The sequence below is a fragment of the Anas acuta genome, chromosome 3 (assembly GCF_963932015.1).
Source record: "Anas acuta chromosome 3, bAnaAcu1.1, whole genome shotgun sequence".
Lineage (NCBI taxonomy): Eukaryota > Metazoa > Chordata > Aves > Anseriformes > Anatidae > Anas > Anas acuta.
Genome location: NC_088981.1, coordinates 59,705,862 through 59,727,540, shown reverse-complemented (window position 1 = coordinate 59,727,540; position 21,679 = coordinate 59,705,862). Strand labels below are relative to the sequence as shown.

At 38.7% G+C, this 21,679-nt stretch overlaps 2 long non-coding RNA genes across 2 annotated transcripts in view; one reads left to right on the top strand and one right to left on the bottom strand.

Moving 5' to 3' along the window:
* Window positions 1-21,679, bottom strand: part of LOC137854227 (uncharacterized) — a 76,027-nt gene that overhangs the window by 38,869 nt on the left and 15,479 nt on the right. The window contains exon 2 of the long non-coding RNA XR_011095029.1: window positions 17,312-17,406. This is a non-coding gene — a long non-coding RNA (uncharacterized lncRNA). The remainder of the gene's footprint in view (window positions 1-17,311; window positions 17,407-21,679) is intronic.
* Window positions 13,922-17,150, top strand: LOC137853017 (uncharacterized). The gene is made up of 3 exons (XR_011094161.1): window positions 13,922-14,238; window positions 15,480-15,588; window positions 16,108-17,150. It is a non-coding gene; the product is annotated as an uncharacterized lncRNA (long non-coding RNA).

Sequence of the window (21,679 nt, the reverse complement as noted above, 5' to 3'; positions counted from 1 at the left end):
TGTTAAATTATAAGTAGAAAATGGCATAGTTCAGGTTCCTTATGGTTTTAGAAAGTAGTAAACAAAGCCCTTGCTAAAGGAGCTGCATCAGAAGAGAAGAACACGCCGATGACTGTGGGCTCACCCCTGGGGGCAGGACAGCTCAGCCAGGGTAATGGTCTCCTCCTTAAACCTGTCAACTTCAAGGGTCCTTGTTTCTCTTTTTTCTAGCTGCATCCCATTCTTCTCTTAATGCCTCTTGTGTGACACCCCCTGGCCTTTTTCTCTTCCTCTTCTATGTACACTCCTTCTGCTTTCCCCTGCACTACCTCTTCTAGTGGGAGGAGGAGAAACCCATCCTCCTACTCTCTGGAAGAAGACTACTCGGCCTTCCTTTGTCTGTGCCCTTGGCATGCATACTGCTCATCCTTCTCTCTAAGTAGGGAGGGTGGCCAGGAAAAACTGCAGTACTGAACTCTCCCCTCCCATTTTGTTTTTCAGGCCTTTCCTTGCCCTGCCTGAAAGGACTTGTTGCAATGTCAATGAACATCCCCAGCCACACCCTTGATAGCACAGGAGAGCAGTGTTGTCGCTGGTTGGTTTGACCTCAAGCCTCCCATTACTATTGTGTTTTATTTTAAATTATGAGGAAAAGGGAGGCAAATGAAGCTTTTTTGATTTTGTTGTTTTGCTTTGTTTTCTTTTGTTTAACACAGTCAATTTAGGCAAATTTATTAATACCACAGTCACTCAGCATCTCTTTTAACAGTTTGAGGTTTTCTTCTTTAAATACTTCTTCACTCTCTTTCATTCCAGAATGCAACAGGAGTGATCAAGAAAAAATGGCAATTATTATAACTTGTGAAAAATTCATTTGCTTTGTCACAACTTCATGATATTCCTCTTGTTATTGAATAGATGAAGGAGTAACACTATTTTACATCTGCAACAGTGTTTTTGATCTTTATCTACACAAAAAAAAAAAAAAAAAGAAAGAAAGAAACAGGAAAAAAAAAGCCTTTATTTCTGTCTAGAGCCCTTGGATGCACTGCATAGCCCCTGTAATAGTGTCAATAACAGTAATAATACTACAAAACATAGAACAGTTTTTTTTCTTTCTTTCTTTTTTTCTTGAAAACAAACAAACAAACAAAACAATGACAACAACAACAACAAAAAAATGGCACAAGTGCTTCCAAAGAATTAAAGAATTTGTGGCAAACTGGTGGTCAAAGGGAATGGCATCTTCAGAGTTCCAGCTGCAAATGCTACAGATGTAAAAAAGTCCCTCTCTGAAAGCCAAGATGCCTATGAAACAGAAAGGGAAACATGCTCTGCTCTTGGAGAGAAAGTACTCTGTATCCTGTGAATGTTGAAGTATGGCTTTACCTCTCTTATTCCTTAAGGGAAATCATACGTTTTTCAGTATGACTGCTGTATATGCATGAAATAGAGGCAGAAAAGGGAGGCCAGCTGGCTATGAGGTATATGTGGTGAAGAAGTAAAAAAGACAGGAGTTGAATGGATTAGAAGAAGATATGGAATGGAGAGGAAAAGTAGGCAGCAGGTTTTAACTTTCAGAAGACAGGGCAGTAACTCCCAGTCTGTACATAGCTTGGAGACTGCTGTGTCTGTCTCAGAATTAAGTGTTCAGTATTGATGAAGAGATTCTGTCTTTGAGGTCCTGTCTGTTTGCTCCAGATATAGGAGCTCTTTTTCTTACAATGAAATGAAAAATGCTTATTACTTCTCCCAATAAAAGGTGCCTAAGTTTTTAAGCACACAACAAAAAATATTTCAATAGACATGCAATGCCAATAAGCATGTATGCAATACATTGCTACTCCTACTTTTCAACATCAGGTGCTTACTGAAGCTGCTACACCTGTATTAACCATTCATGAAAAAAGCTGGACTTGCACATGAGTGTGACATCTTCACTAAAGAAACGGTCTCGTGCATTGGACCTAGAAGAAGAAGCACCCTGTTGCCAAACAAGAATATCCATTTTGCTGTGTGGTCCTAGGTAATTAATTTAATGAAACCCAGGTTTTGAGGTGGGAAGATAATGAGCCCATCAGCGATTGTGAAGATAAGTCAGTTGTCAAATGCTATCAACATGTAAGCTGCTAATTAAGACAAAGAAAGAAAAAATAAAAACATAATTGTTGCATTTTCATATTTGAGAAAGAGAGACACAGGGGTTTAGAATCTGGCACATCTGAAACTACAGAATATATGTGTAGTTTGGCTCTGCTCAGAGCACAAGCTATCACAATCTCCTTCCATGAGTTATTTGGCAGACCTTCTTCTCCTGCCCCCACAAAACTGCCAATTTTCAATGGTAAATCTCAGCTCTAAATATTCCATCCTAATTCTAAATCCAGGCCTGATATAAATATTAGTTTCCTTCAGTGGACCTATACTGGTTTCTACCAGCTCAGCACCCAGCTCCAAGTATTTCCACAAAAGCATTGTTCATTCTGGTTTGACCAGCCCTTGGAACCCTTACTAATTAAGCAGAGTGATGAGTTGCAGTAGGCATGCCCTGACTTCCTTATCACAAAGGAAAAACTCCTTCTTTTCCCTTCAGATTCCCTGTACAGTTTGGCAGGACCACTCAACCATTTTTCTTTTCTCATCTTGAAAACCCCTCAAAGGTAGAGTATTGTCAGGCAGTTTCACGTGTTACGGGAAACCTTTGCCAAGAAAGTATATGATTTTGTGGTAATTGGTTTTGCATTGAAATGTTTCTCCCTCAGCTAATTTGTGTCAGGGCAAAAATGATGTATACTGAGGGGATCTGTAGGAGAGCAGTGGCCGTTAGCCTGTTCTGTAGAAGGTTCTGGTGCCTTCTAGGCACCAGACAAAAGAGAAAAACTCGCTGAGAAAATAAATTATTTGTTCTTGCAAATGTGAATGTTAAAGTTTTACAGTGAAGCAAGTTGAGAGCTTAAAAGATCTTGCAGTCTGGTTCATGAAAGCTATTAGAAGGTCATATTCATTCAAGATTTCAGACACTGAAAACTGGTGGAATGATGCCTGGAGGCAAAAGGGATTGTGCTTTGTGCTGCTTATAGGAGAGGTCAGGACAGTTTCTGGCCCTGTCAGTGCTTTTTTTGAAAAGTCAAGTACCTCTACCTTCAAAGGGAAATGACAGAATTTTACACCTGAAAACCAGTATAAATCAAAAAAACAGAGAACCCCCTTCTACAATAACCTTCAGGGAACCTCAAAGTGAAGGGAGTGAGCACTGTGAAAGTAGAAGCAATAAGTGACAGGGACTAGAGATAAGTATGGGTCTCCTCAGCACTGCTCTAGACTCAGTCTGGTTAATAGACTTTAAGGGTAAATGGCCTAAAATCCCCTTGGGTTGTGGTGTATTTGCAGTTCTAAACAAATATTTACTCAGTCTTGTCAAGTTCTTTAACTCTTCACGTATGTATCCTCACACAGTGTACAGCCAAGTCAGTGGGAGTTGCCAGCAGAAGACTGATAAAACAAAGGAGCTCGTTTTGAACATATATTTATATATGCCAGGAAAAGCATAAACTTTCCATTTCATCCAGCTTTTATTTAACAGATTTGGCATCTTTGGGCTAGGGTCCGTAAATTGGCACACCAGCACTGTGATCAACAGACCTGAGCCAAGAAGTTCCTCTCAGTAACATAGGCTTTGGACTTTCACCTTTCAGTGTGTGGTTACCATTTTTAGCTTCTGACATCTACTGTAAGAGCAGCACAGTAAAGTCCATCAAATCTTCCTTAATTCTTGAATTAGCCATGATTCTTACTTTAGCTAAGAACTATTATGTCATGACAAACAAAAATACTGTAAACATTCCATTATGAAATAATCCATAGAAAAACATATGAAATATTTTAGAAAAGCCAGAACCATCCAGTTTTAACATCTATACATTGAATGAGAATGCCTAGAAACAAACTATTACAGTGGAGCCAAAAAAAAAAAAAAAAAAAAGAAATCCTCTAAAAAAAAGATTTGGTAAATAGTGCCCTACCTTAAAAATCCAAATCTGGGAAGAAAATGAGCATTGGGAAAGCTTGTTTCAACTGTCAGGCATAAAAGAAAGTCAGCACTTCAGCTGGTGGGAGGATTCCATAGCAGAAAGATATTTATTTTTCTATGTTCATATCTACCCATTAGTTCAGTTGGATGTTAATTGAATGTGCTATGAAGAGATGAATGTATTATGTCCTTAGAAAGTATCTGTTGACCACTAGTACCTTTTGTCTAAACAAAAAACCTTAACTTTCCTCAGTTTTTTTTCTGATTCATGCAAAACCAAACAATTCTGTCATTCAGAGGTCTACTGGGGGAAGGAAACACAGTGAGGTAAATCCTCGGAGCAGTGACACATAGTAGTTTACAAGCACTGTTACTAGAGAAATAAACTATGGGCATTCTGTGTCCTTCCAAGGAAAGCTTGAAGTGTATTCCATGGGACTGATCAATGTTTTTGCTATGTCTTCTTTGGCACAGAAAGTTAAGCTTTTTTTTTTTTTTTTTTTTTTTTTTTTTTTTTTTTTTTTTTTTTTTTACCCTAATTCCTCTTCTTCTTGTTTGATTAGGCTAATTGTGTTGGAAATAGCAAGGATCAAGCATACAAGGATCATACAAGGATCATGCTACAGAAGATGTTCTGCTTCCTGTTGTCTCTGAAGGCAAACAAGAAACAGGATACACACATTGGCTTTGCATGTGCTTTAAGCAATGACTATAGGCACTCTAGGAAATTCAGATTGGACTCCCTTATGAAGAAGACTTTGAGTAGGCCATACAATAAATGAATAAATGGTGCTGGTGACTATAACTTATTTAGCCTCCTATTAAATCTATGCACAGGTATTATGTGATCAAAACCCACTGAAAGAATCTCATAGCATTTGTAGCATCTAGGGAAGCCCTGGAGCATCTAGGGATCTCCTAGAGGAGACCTTTGGGAAAACAGGGAGGATGTGTGGGTGACAATGACATGGCTGCCATTCTTAAAATGAACCACTCCTCCTCTCAGGGGGAAGGCATATAGCCAGCACACAGGCAAGTAACCATAACCACATCCCACTAATATCTTGGGCAATGTGGATTTTTTCCTCATGGCCTTCCATGATCCTCTGTATCCCCTGTATGCTCAAAATTCTCCCTCTGCTGCACTGCCAGGCAATGCGAGCATGGAGGGCTATGCCTCCTCCAGCCAGACTGAAAGGAGGGGAGCAGGGAAGGTGAGGACAACAAGCTAATACAGGGGAAGCAAAGGAAAACAGAGGGAGAGAGATGTGAAACCTGATCCATCTAATAACATCAAGACTGATAGTGATTTTCCACTCTATCTAGTAGGTCAGATGATCTTATAGTGCAGTGTTAGAGAGAAAGAAGATGGAAATATTTTCATTTTCTCTCAGAGTCAATATTTCCCTAGCTGGAAATTAATCACTTGAAAAGAAGTTTAAGGGGAGTCTGTCAAGGTTTATTTAGGCTTCAAAATAACTTTTTAAAACACTGTCTTTTGTTGTTGTTGCAGGTTTAGAGGTCAGAGTTTCCCTCCACAGCATTCTTCTCTTGACAAATGACCTTTGCAGCAGCTAGCCAGGTATTTTATTTTTTTTTAATTTTTATTTTAAATTGACTTCTTGTGTGTTCTGCCATAAGCAAAATGTTTCAGATACAGTGGAAAAGGTAGAACTTCCACAGTCATCTCTATTTATGTCTCATGAATCAGACAAGATGTCTTTCTTTTATCTAATTATTTTTCTCTTAAAGGATTGCAGCAGTGAATCTTCATTTAGCAACCTGCCACCTGGTTATAAAGCAACTAGATTTTGAATTTAGGCAATGCCTTCTGAAGTTACTATTATTAACTCCTGAAGTCTACAGCAGAATGCCTGGCTTAATAGCAGCTGGCTAGTACCTGTGGATGTACAGAACATAGAAGTTTGGCATCTGGCAACCAGTTATAAATTGCAAGCCAAGCCTGAAAGAATATAGCTGAAGAAAGTGTGAGAAGCACTTGTTTATCTATAAATAGCTTTAATGTCTTTTCAGTAGACTCTTTGCTCCTTCCAGACATCCAAGAGGAAAAACACGTACCAAACCAATTATCTACCCCATCAGCAGCATCTAAGCTGGGTTACTCAAATTTTGAGGTCTATTATACAGCTGCTTTTAGAAGCACCTGGATCTAAAAGGAGTACCTAAAGAAAGCATCAGAAAGATCAGTTTTCCCTCTGCCACTTTATTCTTGAAGATGAATCAGACTCTGATTCTGCCCCACACACCAGAACCAGTGGGGAAGGGAAGGGAAGGGAAGGGAAGGGAAGGGAAGGGAAGGGAAGGGAAGGGAAGGGAAGGGAAGGGAAGGGAAGGGAAGGGAAGGGAAGGGAAGGGAAGGGAAGGGAAGGGAAGGGAAGGGAAGGGAAGGGAAGGGAAGGGAAGGGAAGGGAAGGGAAGGGAAGGGAAGGGAAGGGAAGGGAAGGGAAAGAATTCACCAGAAGGGCTATTGAGATCAGCTAAGGGAGGAAAAATTGGCTGTGCCTCCATGTGACTTAACAAGAGCAGAAGGCAGGAACTTCACTGAGGGCCTGTGACTACAAAATGTTATTTCTTCTTATCATACATCAGAACACATCTGTAGAAGTTTCCTGGCTGAGATGCCAGATGTTTTGGTTCCCTTTATCATCGTGCATTGATTATTTCTTGTTTGTGTAAGGCTTGTTTATGGTTTTACATTTTGTTTCTCTGTGACAGCTTTAATTATTCAGTGACGGGCACTTGTTATTTTGCTAGACATTTTTAATGCCCTGCTATTATACTCAAAGAGAGCTTTGCAAGTTAGTAATAGTAAAAATATTAATGAGTAAACAATGTTTTAACCCCAGCTATTGTTGCTGCAATTTTTTGGCACTCCATACTTAAGGATAGCTTTCCTTGAAAATTCACCTATGAACTACAGATTTTCATCCATGTGTATTATAAATTTGGTTCACTATAAATGTACCAATCCTATAGACAGTGGAAGATAGGATTTTGCCCTAAGAGGAAACTGTAGCAAATCACTGTGACATTTCTTATCTGGAGCCTCAGAATCAAACTGGTACACAACGTGCCTCCCACACTGCCAGAGACTCTCTCCCTTGGTCATAGCACTGTGCAACTTCATGCAGGTTAATATAAAATTTGTTTTCTACAACTGGAAGCCACTGTGTTACACCAAGGTCGTAAAGTTTAATCTACCAAAATCCAGATACACACAAGATAATTGCATGCCCTTCCATGTGTCTTGTTTGTTTTGTAAACATTTGCCTATCAGTGCATTACTGGCACCAGTCAAGGAAAGCTGTCCGATGGATTTTGGCAGAGCATTGCCCATGTTCCCTGTGTGCTTAGAGGGACTGGATAATGTATGGGAGGGCTGTTTGCCACAAAGCACCGTTATGCTACCAGGAACATAGTTCAGCCTTTCTGCAACTGGATGTGGGCAGGGAAGGGTGAACTGGGGAGCAGGGGAAGGGTTGAAATGGAGGACCAGACTGAGTTCTCTGGAAACGAGCGATCACAAACCATGAATCATGGAGGAACTGCAGAGCCAAACGTTTGGATGAACAGAGCCCTTAACAATTAATTAATTGTTGACTTTTACTGCCTGTGCTGCAGATGTGCTATCATTTCTACAGAGCAATCCCTCACCAATCTCTTTAAGTTGTTTACAAAGTAACTGGTAAATGAAAAAAAAAAAATTGTATGAAAGTTGCTTCCACACATGCACAGATGTGTAGGCGTGCACACAATGAAAATAGGAGAAAGGTTGAAGACTGCATGATGTTTGATTTTATGAGAGTTTATGAATGTCCCTTGGAAAAGATTTCATGTCTTTTTCTCTCATGCTTCCTGGATTTTGATGTTTCCCATTAAAAAAAAAAAAAAAGGCAGAATATCCCTTCATTTACAAAATGAGTTGGATTTAACTCTATAATTTGTAAATATTTATACATATTTCCAAAGAATACATGGGCTGAACTGCATTTTTTCCTGATTACTTATATGCCTCAATATATCATCTTAGCTCCCACATCTTGTACTTGCAAAACTGAACTTGCAGATGAAAAGTCTTTACAAGAAGTTGACAACATATTGGCACAATGTTGCAAGAGAAATAATCTAAGTGGCATGCAGTTCAGAACCTGAACAAATGTGATATGAAGTTATTTTTAGTTATGTTTTTTCAGGTCTGTGACAGCAAAAGACCTTTCTGACATTATACCCAAGTTCTACAAGCCCTTAATATGCTTAACATGATACATTATATTCAGAGATAAAGTAGTCCCAATGCATTCAGCAGGATTATTCTTGTGCAAAGTGTCTTTAGTAATAAAACTCAGGTGATTTGAAACTTATACATAACACAGAGTTCAGAACAGTCATTTCATTTTTTTAGTATATTTTTCTTTCATTTATATTTCCTATGCCACCACAGCATTGAGGCATAAATACCTTTTTAAGCTTGTAACACACTAATGTAAAGTAAAAACATCATAGGCAATGAAATGAGGAACGCAGAGATGCCCAAAACTCTTTGAAAGGGATCTGAGGCAGGTGTTCAGAATCAAATACATTGCGTGTGCTTGATGCTGGATTTGCACCCAAGCTCTGTTACTCGAGATGATATCTGCTTGCCGTGCTGGGTAACCTCATTGTAAGATCTTAAGGCACTTAATACATTTTTCACTGAGTCACTCTGCAAATACTTCTGAGCAGATTCAGTTGTGTTAATCAAAGGATTTACTGAAATGCAAAGTTGTTTCACTTTGATTTTTGCTTCATCAGCCTATAACTTTTCTTTCACTACGGGTTTTCTATTTCACTGCAGTCTTGTGTTTTTCCTCACTCCTAGTCTTTACGGGGTATTGGTGCATAAGTGCAGGTTTCTATTAGATTACTAAGAAATGGGTAGAAATTGAAGGAGTTTTGGCTATTCGGCTTAAGAGATATTCTTAGGGCTGACTGAAAGGAGGTGTGACTTAAGGAACAATCACAACATTTGGAAGTCAAATCATATTTGCTAATTTGGAGATAAAAATAGAAGCAACCTACATTTCTAACCTCTTCAGAGAATACCAATAATTATCTCCCTTTTCTCCCTCCTAGCACAGAGGGGGGAACATCTCATGACTCACTACATTCGTTTCTGCAGCTCTGTACTGAAGAAAAAGTTCATCAATGTTTGTAAGATGTTTGTGGTGACCCCTGGGATATGCTCTCATAATGAATTTCAGACTGTCTACCCAAGCCTTTAGACTATCTGTCCAATCTTGCTGAATTCTTAACCTCGCACTTCCTCCTACTGCAAGTCCTTTTGGGAGACACTGGATACTCGGGATGAAACATTTTAAAGCCAGTGCCTGCATCCTTGTCAGTACATCCAACACAAGACCCCACTTTGTTGTTTGTTTTAGTGTAAATCTTTACCCTGTTCACGTGTGCACAGGAAATTTTTTTCTTATGGATTGTAGCCGTGCACTTGAGAGAAACCTTCCTTCCTTTCTCCTTTTTTGGATGCTCTTTTTGGTGCAGAGAGAGAGAGAAAGTACTGCATAAGAGCAGTTTCAGATTCTTTTTCACTGGAATACAAGGAAAAAAAATATTTTTTTCTACTACTATATTCACCCCTAAAGTCACTTATAATTAAAATTATAATAATAATAACCTCTGCATCCCTACTTCCAGAAAACCAACTTTAGTAAGCTGACCTACTGAAACTGGAAGCCCTAACTAACCCCTTGGCTGATTCATGATTTATCTATGCCAGGGTGAAGTGTTCCACATATTAGCTGGAAAAAATGAGGAAATACATTTCTTGTTTGTAATCCTGATGAATAGTTTCTAGATTTATTTACTTTTTAATGCTCATTTTAGTAATTCATTATTTTGAAAACCTTTTACAAATATTGCTCTGAAACTTCCAATGAGTGATACATTTGTGAAAGAAATGCTGCACTAGTAAGAAAAGTTAGAAATAAAATTCCTTCAAAAAAATAAAAATAAAAATTGTTGATGCCATTTGACCAGACAAATGAACACCAGTGCTGGACAAAACAGATTGCACATAAAATGCATTAATGTTGCAGGTGGTTTGCTCTCGTCTTACTTTATAGTACATTCTTATTATACAAGTGTCTTATGAAGGGTTAATGGGCTTCTTCAAAACCATGCCAGTGTAACTCCCTCCTGAGCCCAAAGCCAGCGAAGAGGAGGGGAGTGAATGAGAAGGAAAGGTAGGTGACCTTGTGGCCTTATGGAGAAGCACTCATGGAAATGATTAAATGATTTCTATGCCTCTTTTTCCCTCATGGCTATTAATAAATAGTCTTGGAGCACAGACCATGATCCCCTGATTTCAGCAGCGCTATAAACAATAGTAATCTGCATGATAGACTACCAGATTTTTGAACCTTTAGGAATGTTGTGTCTCACAAAACACTGTTATTTTCCTGCAGAAAGGGTAGATTTGTATTGTCTCTACTACCACTTTTAAAGCAAATGGTGCGGTGAGGAAGATGATAATGCAGTATGACATTTAAGTCACTATCACAAATCAAATTGCATCTATTTCTGGGTGTAAAAGCTAGAGTTTCTCGGTATAGTGAGGGGGGGGGTGTCTCAAGCCATTATTTTCAGGGAATGCTTTGCTACCTGATACTTAAAAGGTGGTGGTTAATAACACTAAATCTTTCTCATTTAATCAACTCTGAAATAATAGGAAGAGAAGTTTAGACATTAGGAGGGTTTTTTTTTTTTCTCCTTCTCTAAGAATAATGAATTGACGAAATGACCTCAGGGGCAAAGTTGTTAGGACAAGGCAGAAGGTCAGTCAAGGAGCAATTAAATGCTGTCCTGTGGGAAAATGGCAAATGCAGTCCCAAAGAGCAAGCTGAAGAATGGCTAAGAGTTACAGAAGGAGAGGAGGATGACATCCCCCCTGCCAGCACTATTATGTAGTCTCATGGTCTTCTTTCAGGAAGAAGCTACAGAACAGGAGGTCTATTAGGACTGTAATAAATACTGAGTTATCAGAGTAAGAGGAAATTTGGATATAAACGCCAGATGGATTTAAAGCACACGCTCATTACTCTCACCTCTCACAAACTGTGTAATAAGCCAAGGCACATGGTCCTGGACATTAGTCAGCTGTAACTGTTCACTTTAGCATGCCACAAGCAGGCCCCTGCCTGCGGACACTTGGTCTGTCTCAGTCCCCTCTGTCTCAACAGCCATGCCCGTGACAGAATCCAGAAACCCAGAATTAGAGGTTAGTGTAGTGGCAGATACTGCTTCTGCTGCAAGGGAAAGACTACAGCAAGTCACTTTTACACTGAATTTGCGTGCCCTGAGTTATATATCTATGCTGCAGTAAGGAGCTGGTACACGAGCTGTACAGACAAGGTGCAGGAGGACTCTGCAGTCTGTGTCCTTCTTGATGTAGCCAAACCTGTATTAGTGAATCAGTGCCAGCAGCTGCTCCTGCATGCAAGTCTAGTCAGACAAGATGCTGTTAGGGCTGTTCCTGACCATTTGGGGGTCTGGCCCAGCTAAATTATCCCTTTCCTCTCTTCTTGGAGATTACTTTGGAGCCAGCATGCCAGATAGAACTCCCAGCTACCCTGGTTGGAGCATAAGGGGGTCAGCTCTCTCAGTGCATTCTGTTGGTCACAATGCCAGGCAATGGGGCTGTGCACTTTTAATCTACCTGTACAAGCACAGCCAGAGACTCTAGGAGATAAGGCATTATGAATCCTGCTCTAAAGAAGAGATTAATCTCAGCAAGAATTGGGAGGGTACTCTGTCTCTTTGTGATGAGACGGGATGGAGAAAAGTTTCATCTCATCTGGATTTTTATTATTTAAGGATTCTGAAACACATGCAAATCTTTTGGTCTGGAAACTCTGGTACGTCTTTGAAATAAGTCATACCTGGACCAACAGCTGCACCGCATTACTTTAAAACAAAAGACTAGCAGGATACTCTAGAGCAAGGATAGTCTAGCCAAGAACCACCACTGAACCATCTCTAGGTGGACAGCAAGTCTAGTTCCCTCCAGCCACCAACTCAAGTTAAATCCAGAAACCAAGAAGTAGGTTAAGAGAAACCTGCTGTTCATGTAAGAAAATGCACTTTCATTAACCCTCAGCCCAGAATAAATGGCTGTGACAGCATAATGCTTGTTATGAACTCCAAAGCCCACCTGAGAGAAAACACAAACACTTGAGTAGTGTTAAAAATCCCTTCCAGGTTCTCAGTAGCACAAGAAGAACACAGAAGAGAGAGCAAGAGCTAGAGACACCTCCAAGCACAGCTCAGGAGACTTTCCCTTGTTATCTTCTATTTTCTTTCTCTACTGTATTTCTGGTGAAGTACACGTCAGTACCACACTACTACAACCTTTCTACATCAGACTGCCCTGCTATCACATCCACCTATGACCCAGAAAATCCTACTTAAAAAGGTTTATCTTCTTACTTACACACTTATATATTAACTTTGCAATGAGCCTTCCCAATAGTAGCCCTTACAGATTTTGTAATTTAAAACCAATAAAAAAAAAATCTAACACTATGAGTAGCCAACAAACACATTCAAACTCCCTGTATAGCCTAAGTCCCTAAAAAGTCCTAAACAAGGACCCCCTAAAAAACAAAAAAACAAACAAACAAACAAACAAACAAACAAAAACAGACTTGTTCTGCCAGTACTCAATCCAGTTTTGTCTATTTCCTTTTCCTTTTTCTAATTCTCCTTTTTGCCCATCAGCTGGTCTTGTTAGCATAACATGACCCAGCTGCATCTCCAGCACTACAATTTAACCCCACTTTGTCTGTCTCTGCACTTTAGCATGTACAGCAAAGAGGGCAGAGGCCTATGGATTGCTACATAGACAGCCATATTTGCATTTGCAATTATTTAATGTCCTGAACATCTGAGATAGTTTCCCTTGTACTTTAGTATACATAGGAAGAAGAAAAAAAAAATACTAGTCAATCTCAACTGTTTTGAACCACAACCATGAGAGCTGGATACTGAGCTAGACAGCATTTGCAAACAGGCTAGTGACATTGTCAAAACCAGAGTAACTTAATTGCAAATTTAGCTGCTGAGGTTATCATGAATTCAGTTTTTTAGTCTCAATGTGCTATTCTTTTGTTTACAAATTTTTGCCCTTGTTTCTCTATGTTTCAGATTTAACAAGTAGAAAAAAATAATAAATAGTTATTAGAATATACTTGGACAGTACACGAATATTTTGTCCTTCTGAGACTTCACTAGGAAACTTAGGTCCAGCTAGGCTCTTTGCTGGAGGAACCTTTTGAATGATTGCTTGAAGTAACCCTGGGTTTAAGAAGTTATAATAGTATTGTAACCTTTCCTACATAAAGGATGGCGAAATGAACATTTCACATATTAATTTAATGTATTGACCTCTTCTGATACCATTCTTGCTTTATTGCAAGAATTTTAATAGTAATTCAGCAACAAATAATATAACAAATATGTTAGATACCTGCATTTTATGAACATAACAATTGAGTAATTAAATGAGGTGAGATGTGAGTTTTCCTGTGGTGCAAGTATTAAAACCAATCTCAGATTCTTAAGAGAAGACACAGGTAGTTACAGAATTTGGAAATCTCTACCACTGAGTCACTGCATGCCTTAAAGTGATTCATTTTTGGGTGCAGTGATCATGTAATCCCAATTCAAGCAACAAGTTTTCTGGGTTCTACTATTACTTCAGATAGTATTTTTTATATTTTTTACAGTTCTAGGATTCTATAGCACAGTTTAAGAAGCAAACTGAACAAATCCAGAAATATATTCTTGACCCTGGGGTTGTTAGTTCAAGCTCCTTGTTGTGCAGTTTCATTCATCTGCTTAACTGGTAGGTTCTGAAAGTTCATTTTTGCCCAACATGATGCTTCTACCATGCAAACCAAATACAGGTTTTAACCAAGACACTAATAAGATAGCCAGAGTTATGGCTTGGACTAAGCTCTGACCAATGATTGCTGTTTTGGAGACTGGTGTGTTTGTAACCATCAGGGTAATTGAAGACAGGTGTTATTTCTAGCACTCTTCTGCAACCATTTGGGCTGAACGTTCTCAAATTATTCTGAAACCTAGTCAATGCAAAAAAAAATATATATATATATATTTTTCTCTTGTATGGGTCCTGGCTTGCTGATTGTTAGGTATGTGGATTTTATTTTTTACATTTTTCCCTTTTCTGCACTGTACAAAATGAACAAGAAAAAAAAAAACATATAAACAACAAGGGTTAACTGATCATCTTAACATGTATAGCAGAGATTTTTCTATACACAAAATGCTCTCAAATGTATAGTACAAAGAATTTAAGAAACAGAGAAAGATATTTCTTAACTATCTAAATTATACTTATCAGCATTTTAGTTGTAAGATAAATGTTATGTTAGTTATGTTTATCTTGTGTCCTAGATAACTAAGGAGTTATACTAAAACCTTCAAATAAACTAAATTTAATCCCAATCAAAAAGTCACGCTTTGAGTCAGATGTGATGTCAACTTTGAAATAACAGTGTTTCGTTATGAGGTATTGTTTATGTTTTATAGAGTTCATAGGATCTTTGTGAAAGCAAAAATCATGAAAGTTTCCTTTCTGAAAGCATTTATTTATATTATATTAATTTAAAGCTAAGCTTTTTGTTGCTTTCTGCTGCTCATTTCATCAAAAAGAACAGCATGCTCTGATTCGAACAACAGAACTAACACATTGCCCAAAATGCAGGCTCTAGTTTTCCATTTGGAATGAGCAAGACAAAGTCTGTTGCAAATGTACTTATGCAGAGATTTAATCAGTTCTTTCCTAGGAAATGATGAAGAAAAATATTCTCAACAAAGCTAAGATACAATGTTAAAGTGTGATCCACCCACTCACAGCTGCCTTTTAAACCATTTCCAGTCTAGAAGCTACTGTTCCACTGAGTTAGCATGACTTGATGCGAACTACTTTTGTTATTTGCCATTTGTTGTTTGTTCTGAATTGGAAAAGAAGGGGAATAGCTGTAGCCAGTGGCAACTACCCCAAAGCATGCAAGATCACAATACTGCCACTGCCCATACATTAATAAAAAATTACTGTAAGGAAGGACTGGTATGGAACAAAGTGTTTACTTGACTTTCCAACACAACCATCAATTTAGACAGACCTGAGTGTTAGTCAGCAGCAGCAGCAGTGCCCAAATGGTTGTGTAAAGTGAAGTACTTAGAGCAATTTCAGAAAAAACAAACCTTGAAGAGACAGCATCCTATATGTTCCCACAGGCAGAATGATATTATATGCTACATCATATGGTATGACAGGCTTTGGCCAAAGAATCCTGCAAGATCAGCATTTTTAAATTATTATTATTTTATTTTAATTATTTTTTTCCCCATTTCTTTGTCCTTCTAGGAACAGCATTTCAACTGCCAAGCACTGGCATTTTCATTTCTCTGCCAAGAAATGCCCCTAATGAGGAGCACAGAAATTAAAGGCAGCTCTGAAGAGCTAAAAAAAATAGGTGAATTCACCTTAAATATTTGATTAAGTTTGTAGTTGACTGGGACTTTTCTCTCCAGCCTAGTTCGTCCTGCTCAGGAAAAACAATGTGTTCGTTGTGCTCCCTCTGACCACCACTTCCAAGAAAGTGAAAATAAAAAAGGCAACAGCATCCTCAAAGGGAGGACCATTACATATTTCTGGCAGTAATCTGCTTCTAGATTGCATCTAGTTTTTAAGGATTTTTAAGGGCCAAGAGCAAGGGGACTCCCAGATCCCACATCAGTTCAAAGAGTTAAAACATTCAGCAAGCTAAACTCCTTGCTTTGGCATGTCTATCAAAGTCTTTGAGCCTTTAATGTAATTGAAAACAATTGTCCCAGTGGGGAGGTCTAACACTCTTACCAGTTGCAGTTAAATGTTTGAACTGCCTGAGAAACTAGAGAGGTTATAAGAATTCAAGGGTAAACTGCATGACATGGTTCTGGTGATAATAATGTTCCAGAATTTATATTTATTAATATTGCCTTCTTTCGGTCAGACTCCCACAGGAAATCCTGAGGAGTACATGTCTCTGGCATGTTTTATCTTAGATAGTCCCATCCTTGCGGTATTGCGTGCTGATAGCAGGACAGAAGAGTACCTTTGAAAATCTCTGGTCTTTATAGAAGCTGCGGATGACAACAAGCAGGACCTTCAACACTCTGGGAAGACAATCCATCTACTTTCTTTAGTTATCATTAAAATGTCTTTTAGACATAGGTCATAACTGGAAACCTATAAAGGATGTCTGTGTATTAGGCACTTCCCACAAAGCCCAGTCCCTTGCGATTAAAATTTATCACATTGTTCTTCTGGTTACAAATACTGCTGATATGTGTCATTACTGCAGAGCACTGCTCATAACATTTTGACTTTACTCCAAACATTTTTTTCATTCTGAGTTCCCATAAAGAACCCACTCCTGAAGTTTTTAAACGCACTCATTACTTTCAAGTTTTTAAGCTTGTTTTAAAGGTTATTAACTATTTTATTTTTCTGTTAAATGTTCACTTACACTGACAAATATCTTGATGGGAAACTTCATGTTCCCTTCTGTGTTCCCTAGGACGTCACAAAGAGCAATTATGGTGCATAAAATCATATAGACTTACCAGTTTATATGGCAGTTTATAAATACTTCATTTCATTAAAAGCTCTGTCTTGACTGAGACTAGTGTCACAAACACTATATTTTGTGGTGTTCTTTTTGAAAGACTTGCTAGATTTGCTTTTTAAAATTTTCAAACAGATTTTTAATTTATGCATTAATTGGTGAAGAAACAGAGAATAATTACTGTTATACTCTAGCTTCCTTGCTAGAGTAAGCCTTTTGCTGTGTGAGATGCTAGATCTCTAGTCTTCGTCAGCAAAGGCCATTTTTTTGTCAGTCTTTATGAAGAGGCTTACAACATCATACCACATGTAGCTTTTCTGTGTATGTACATATGTGTGTGTGTGCCTCTGCCACCCTCTTGCCCTTAGCTGTTGATCATCTTGCTCAATTGTAGCCAAAATTGACTGTGGAACAGCAGTCACACAGATTAAAAAATTAAAATAAAAACATGTTTTGTGAAAATAGGAGTCTAGGTAGAGAAAAAAAAAAAAAAGTATTTATACTGTTCCTGAGGACAAGGCTGATTCTTGACCTTGGCTCTGGTGGGACATCAAAGAACCCACATGAGAGCCCACATCACAACACAAACCTTTGTTCTCTCAGCCACTCCTGGATCTTCTCTATCTGCGCAGCTGGAGCACGTACAGAAGCAGCACCATTGTTCCCTTCACATGGTTTGTCCTGCTGGAGAAAGAAGGGAGTGTTTTAGTTCTGTTTACTCCATCAGTACAAATTTATTTAACCACAAAAGTGGGTCAGATTTCTACACCCACACTCTAGTATTAGACCAGGTTAGGCCTGGATGCATCTAGCATCCAGACTATGCTTCTTTGCTGTTCGAAGCACAAATCTTCAGCAAGCCATTCCTGTCCTAAGTTCATAATTGAAACATAAATATCGGAGCATGTGATCAGAATTACACATCTGAATCAGCTGGGTTTGGGAACTCTGCTGGTGTGTTCCAGGTAGGGATGTAGACAAAATCCCTTGGTTCTTGGGATATTTTTCACAGCCACCCTGTGAAGCATAGCTGAGTTTGGCAATGAACAGGTATGGACAAAACAAGGATTGATACCAAAAGGTAGTGTTCATTTTGGAGGTATGAACAAAGGGATGATATGTGAAGATCTGATGGAGAAACTAAGTGAAGATGACCTTATTCTGGATTCAGTACTCACCATTTTATTCTGGGTAGTACTATAATGAATTTATTTCTTAAAAAGTTAACAACTTTACTTGTTGCATTAGGTGTTTTGTTTTTACTCTGTGTCACTTGCATTCTCATATCTGCCACTTGCTGTCCCATTCATGTTTTCCTACTTCTTGTTTTTCTTCCTTCAAGCAAAACAAATCATAGTTGCCATTCAAAAAGACATCTTGTCTTTTTGTGCAAGCTGGGTAGTAATGTGTGTGGGGGGAAAAAAAAAAAAAAGAAAAGCTGTAAATGACAAAGATCTCTGCTCTGTTTCTCTGATTACACTGGCAAAACAATATATTTGAGAAATATAGGGGGAAAAATGAAAAGCAAAAGATAAAAGCTCAAAACCAAAGATAAGCCGTGCTTTCAGATATCTGAGCAGAGAGAAAACTGGCTCTTTCCGCATCTTTGGATTTCATAGTATCCTAAAACAAACAAGCAAACAAAACCTCTTCACTTATACTCAGAAAACAGACATTCCTTCTCCGTGTTCCTAGATGGTATTATAGCAATTTCTATAAGACTAGTGACATAAAAATTCTTTTTTTTTTCTTTTTTTCTTTTTCTTTTTTTTTTTTTTTGATGTGTAAATATGCTGAACATGATCCAAAAACATTCAAGTCCCTCTGGCAGCTCTGCCCATGTCTGCAGTGGGCTTTGGATCAGACTCCACAGGATAGACAGAGGCAGTCAAAAAGAAATTATTTTCTCCTGTCATACACTCTTCATAGCAGTTCCCACAAACAAAACAGCTCACCGCCTATTTTGACAGAAGACCTGGAAACAGCATGTAGTATTAGTAAGCCAGATGATATAAGGTGCTGGATTTTGCCCTTTGATACATTTCCAGCAAGAATGTGTTGGTTCCCTTCCCCTAAACATTTTTGGATCACTTTCATGCAGAATTGGGGGCCTTCAGAGGGACAAGCAGCCCCTTTCTCTTTACACTGAAGGTGCTCCAGCAAGATGGCTGTGGTGAGCTCTGTTGAGAAACACGGTGGACTGTCCCTTAGGGACAAAGGCTGCATGACATGAGGGCCAGGATGTCCAGGCTTCAGCTCCATACAGAAACTCTGGGGTCTCCCAGTGACTCAGACTGAAACAGGACTGCATCAGAGAGAAATAAGGTGGATGTAAAGAAGAGAGAAACTCTGATCCAGGCTCGGTTGCATGGGGGCCCCCAGCACATGAATACAAAAATTCCACTGGCCTTGTGATGTTTTGAAAAGTAAACTATGGAAGAAAGACCAGAAACTTCAAAGAAATTCCTGATTTGGAAATTGTCTGATGTAAAAGGTGTTAGCATAGAGGAGGGTAGAGAAATAGCCTGTTCTCAAAGGCACTCTATGAGAGGTCAAATGTTGGTCTGGCTCATATGGCCATTTTTTCCAGTTGTACAGTATATTGTGTAAACTAAATATAATGTAAAGATGCAAAAGCTTCCAGAAATGTCATCTTACAGACATTTGCTTGGATGCAATCCATGATTATGTGAAAACATTTACTTTGAGATCTAAAAGCCATGGGTTACGTGGGTGTTCTGTACATTTTACATTGGAACTTATACTATAGAGCCAGAAAAGACTGAGAGTCTTAATTTGAAGTGACTTCCATTGGTATACTAGCCTGTGTTGTACCCAAATGTAAATGCAGGTGACTATATGTGACAGAAGGAGATGATAGTTCACAACCTACTGAAGAGAAGAGACAGAAACCTTTAACTTGGATAGGACCTCAGTTAAATCTCTGCTGGCAGTCGTACGCTTGCAATTGCCCCCAAGAATGGGTTACTGAAAAATCTTTAGACCAAGATGCTGACAGATTTTTCTGATTTGTGAACTGTTCAGCTGGTCTTACCAGTAAGTTTTCAATTGACAGGATGTGATGTTAAGTTCAGGTAAGGTGGTACCTTGCAAGGGATGGAGACAAGGAAAAGTCTGTTTAGAGAGCACAAATGAGAAGGAAAGTTCTTGTATTATGCTATTACTTTGCAGCTCTTGCAACAAGCATCAAAACAATCTGCAATACAGATTTCTCTGTTTCTTAGTGTTAAGCACACACTTGTGATAGGCTGCCCCTGTGCAGTCAATACAGAGATGCCTGCAGAGCTGACTATACTAGTTCCAGAACTGCAATCTGTACAGCCACACCATTTAAACCTCATTAGATCACTGTGGGTAAACTGAGTCTCCAGGGACCCCACCTAGTCTAATTATATGGAGTTGCACTGCTCCAGGTAATGTAACAATTCCCTTGTATCCAGATGGAGGATCTGCAGTACTTGGTGTAAGCATGCCTCAAAAAGTACTCAGTAGTCTTCAGCAACTGGCCAAAAGCATGTCCCTGTCTCTCCTAGGGGTTTGGTTCTCAAGTATCCTTAACAAAACCATGCTCACAAACTATCTGCACAAGTTCTTAGGAGGCTGGTCCAGTAAGTGAGAGTAAAGTGGGTTTGAAAACAGTTTGAATTTCTCTGACATTCTGAATGAATACCAGAGGTTCTGGGGAGAGGGCATCTTCTAGCAAAGCATATTTCACCATTACACCCTCAACCTGGAAACTGACTGCACTGCTGTGCAGTCATTGTACCCAGTTGTTGCATAGAAGAAGTAAGCATCGAGGGTTCTGGCTGTTCTCTGAAAGACTTCAAATATAAACAGAATTTCCAGAACACAGATTTTTTGGAGCAAAAAGCGCAAAATAGTAACTGTTGAAAATTGAAAACAGTGAAAGAAATCAGAGGATAGAATTAATTAACTCCCACAAAATATCCAGAAATCTCATTTGGGTGAGGTTTTGCAACCCTTACTGCTGGTGTCAGAGCAGCTGCGTGTGGGAGAAGCTGCTACGCAAATTGAACCCAGGGGCTTGAGTCCTGGCCCTTTGCTATCTACATGCTCGGGACTGTGAAGCTTTAGCAGGATTCAGACTTTTCCAGGCATCCGGACACAGAGCAGATTCCAAAACTGTAGTCTCAATATCCTGACAATTAAAACATGAAAAAGGTCACATTTAATCTATTTATAGAAATAATCATCTAAAAAGGTCAGGAGTGAATTTTGGCTCTCTTCTAATCAAAGGATTTTTACCATTTGCTTTAGCAGATGGGAATTCACACAAGGAACTTATTTCAGCTTAAGAAAGATAATCACATGGTTTGGCCAGTGCATAGTCTTTTTCTTAGTATTATTTTATGCCAAAATAAGAAGCAGACAGTTAGAAACTGGAACTTATGCATTTTGTTTCTTTCAGCATCAGAATACATATCTTCCAAACCAAAACCTTTTCCTTAGAGCAGTCTAAGGAATATAAAATCAATTAATCAATGACCCAATATCTTTCCTAATATGGTAGCTGGAATTTATATTAGAAATATGAATTTGGCCAAATAGCTTTTCTCAAGCTGATGAAATAGGTGAAATAGCATATGACAAAGTAGAGAATCTTTTTTTTTTTTTTTTTTTTTCATAAAAATCAATCACCTTTTCAAATGCTGGCTGTCAGGAAATCCTATTCACATCTTACTTTTCCCTTAAGAAATTTCGTCTGCATAACAAGTCTCATCAAAGGTACCTCTGTACTTACTGGTAGTTCCTGCACTATGCTATGGATATTTGTTTGTGGAGAAAAAGGTCAAAATTCAGTCAAAACTCAAAGTCAATGCTTTTGTGCATTAACTACTTATATTTGCAATGCACTAGAGCAAACATTGTTTGCTTCATGTCCTAGGAAATGCGTCCTGAATCTGTGCTGGAGGCT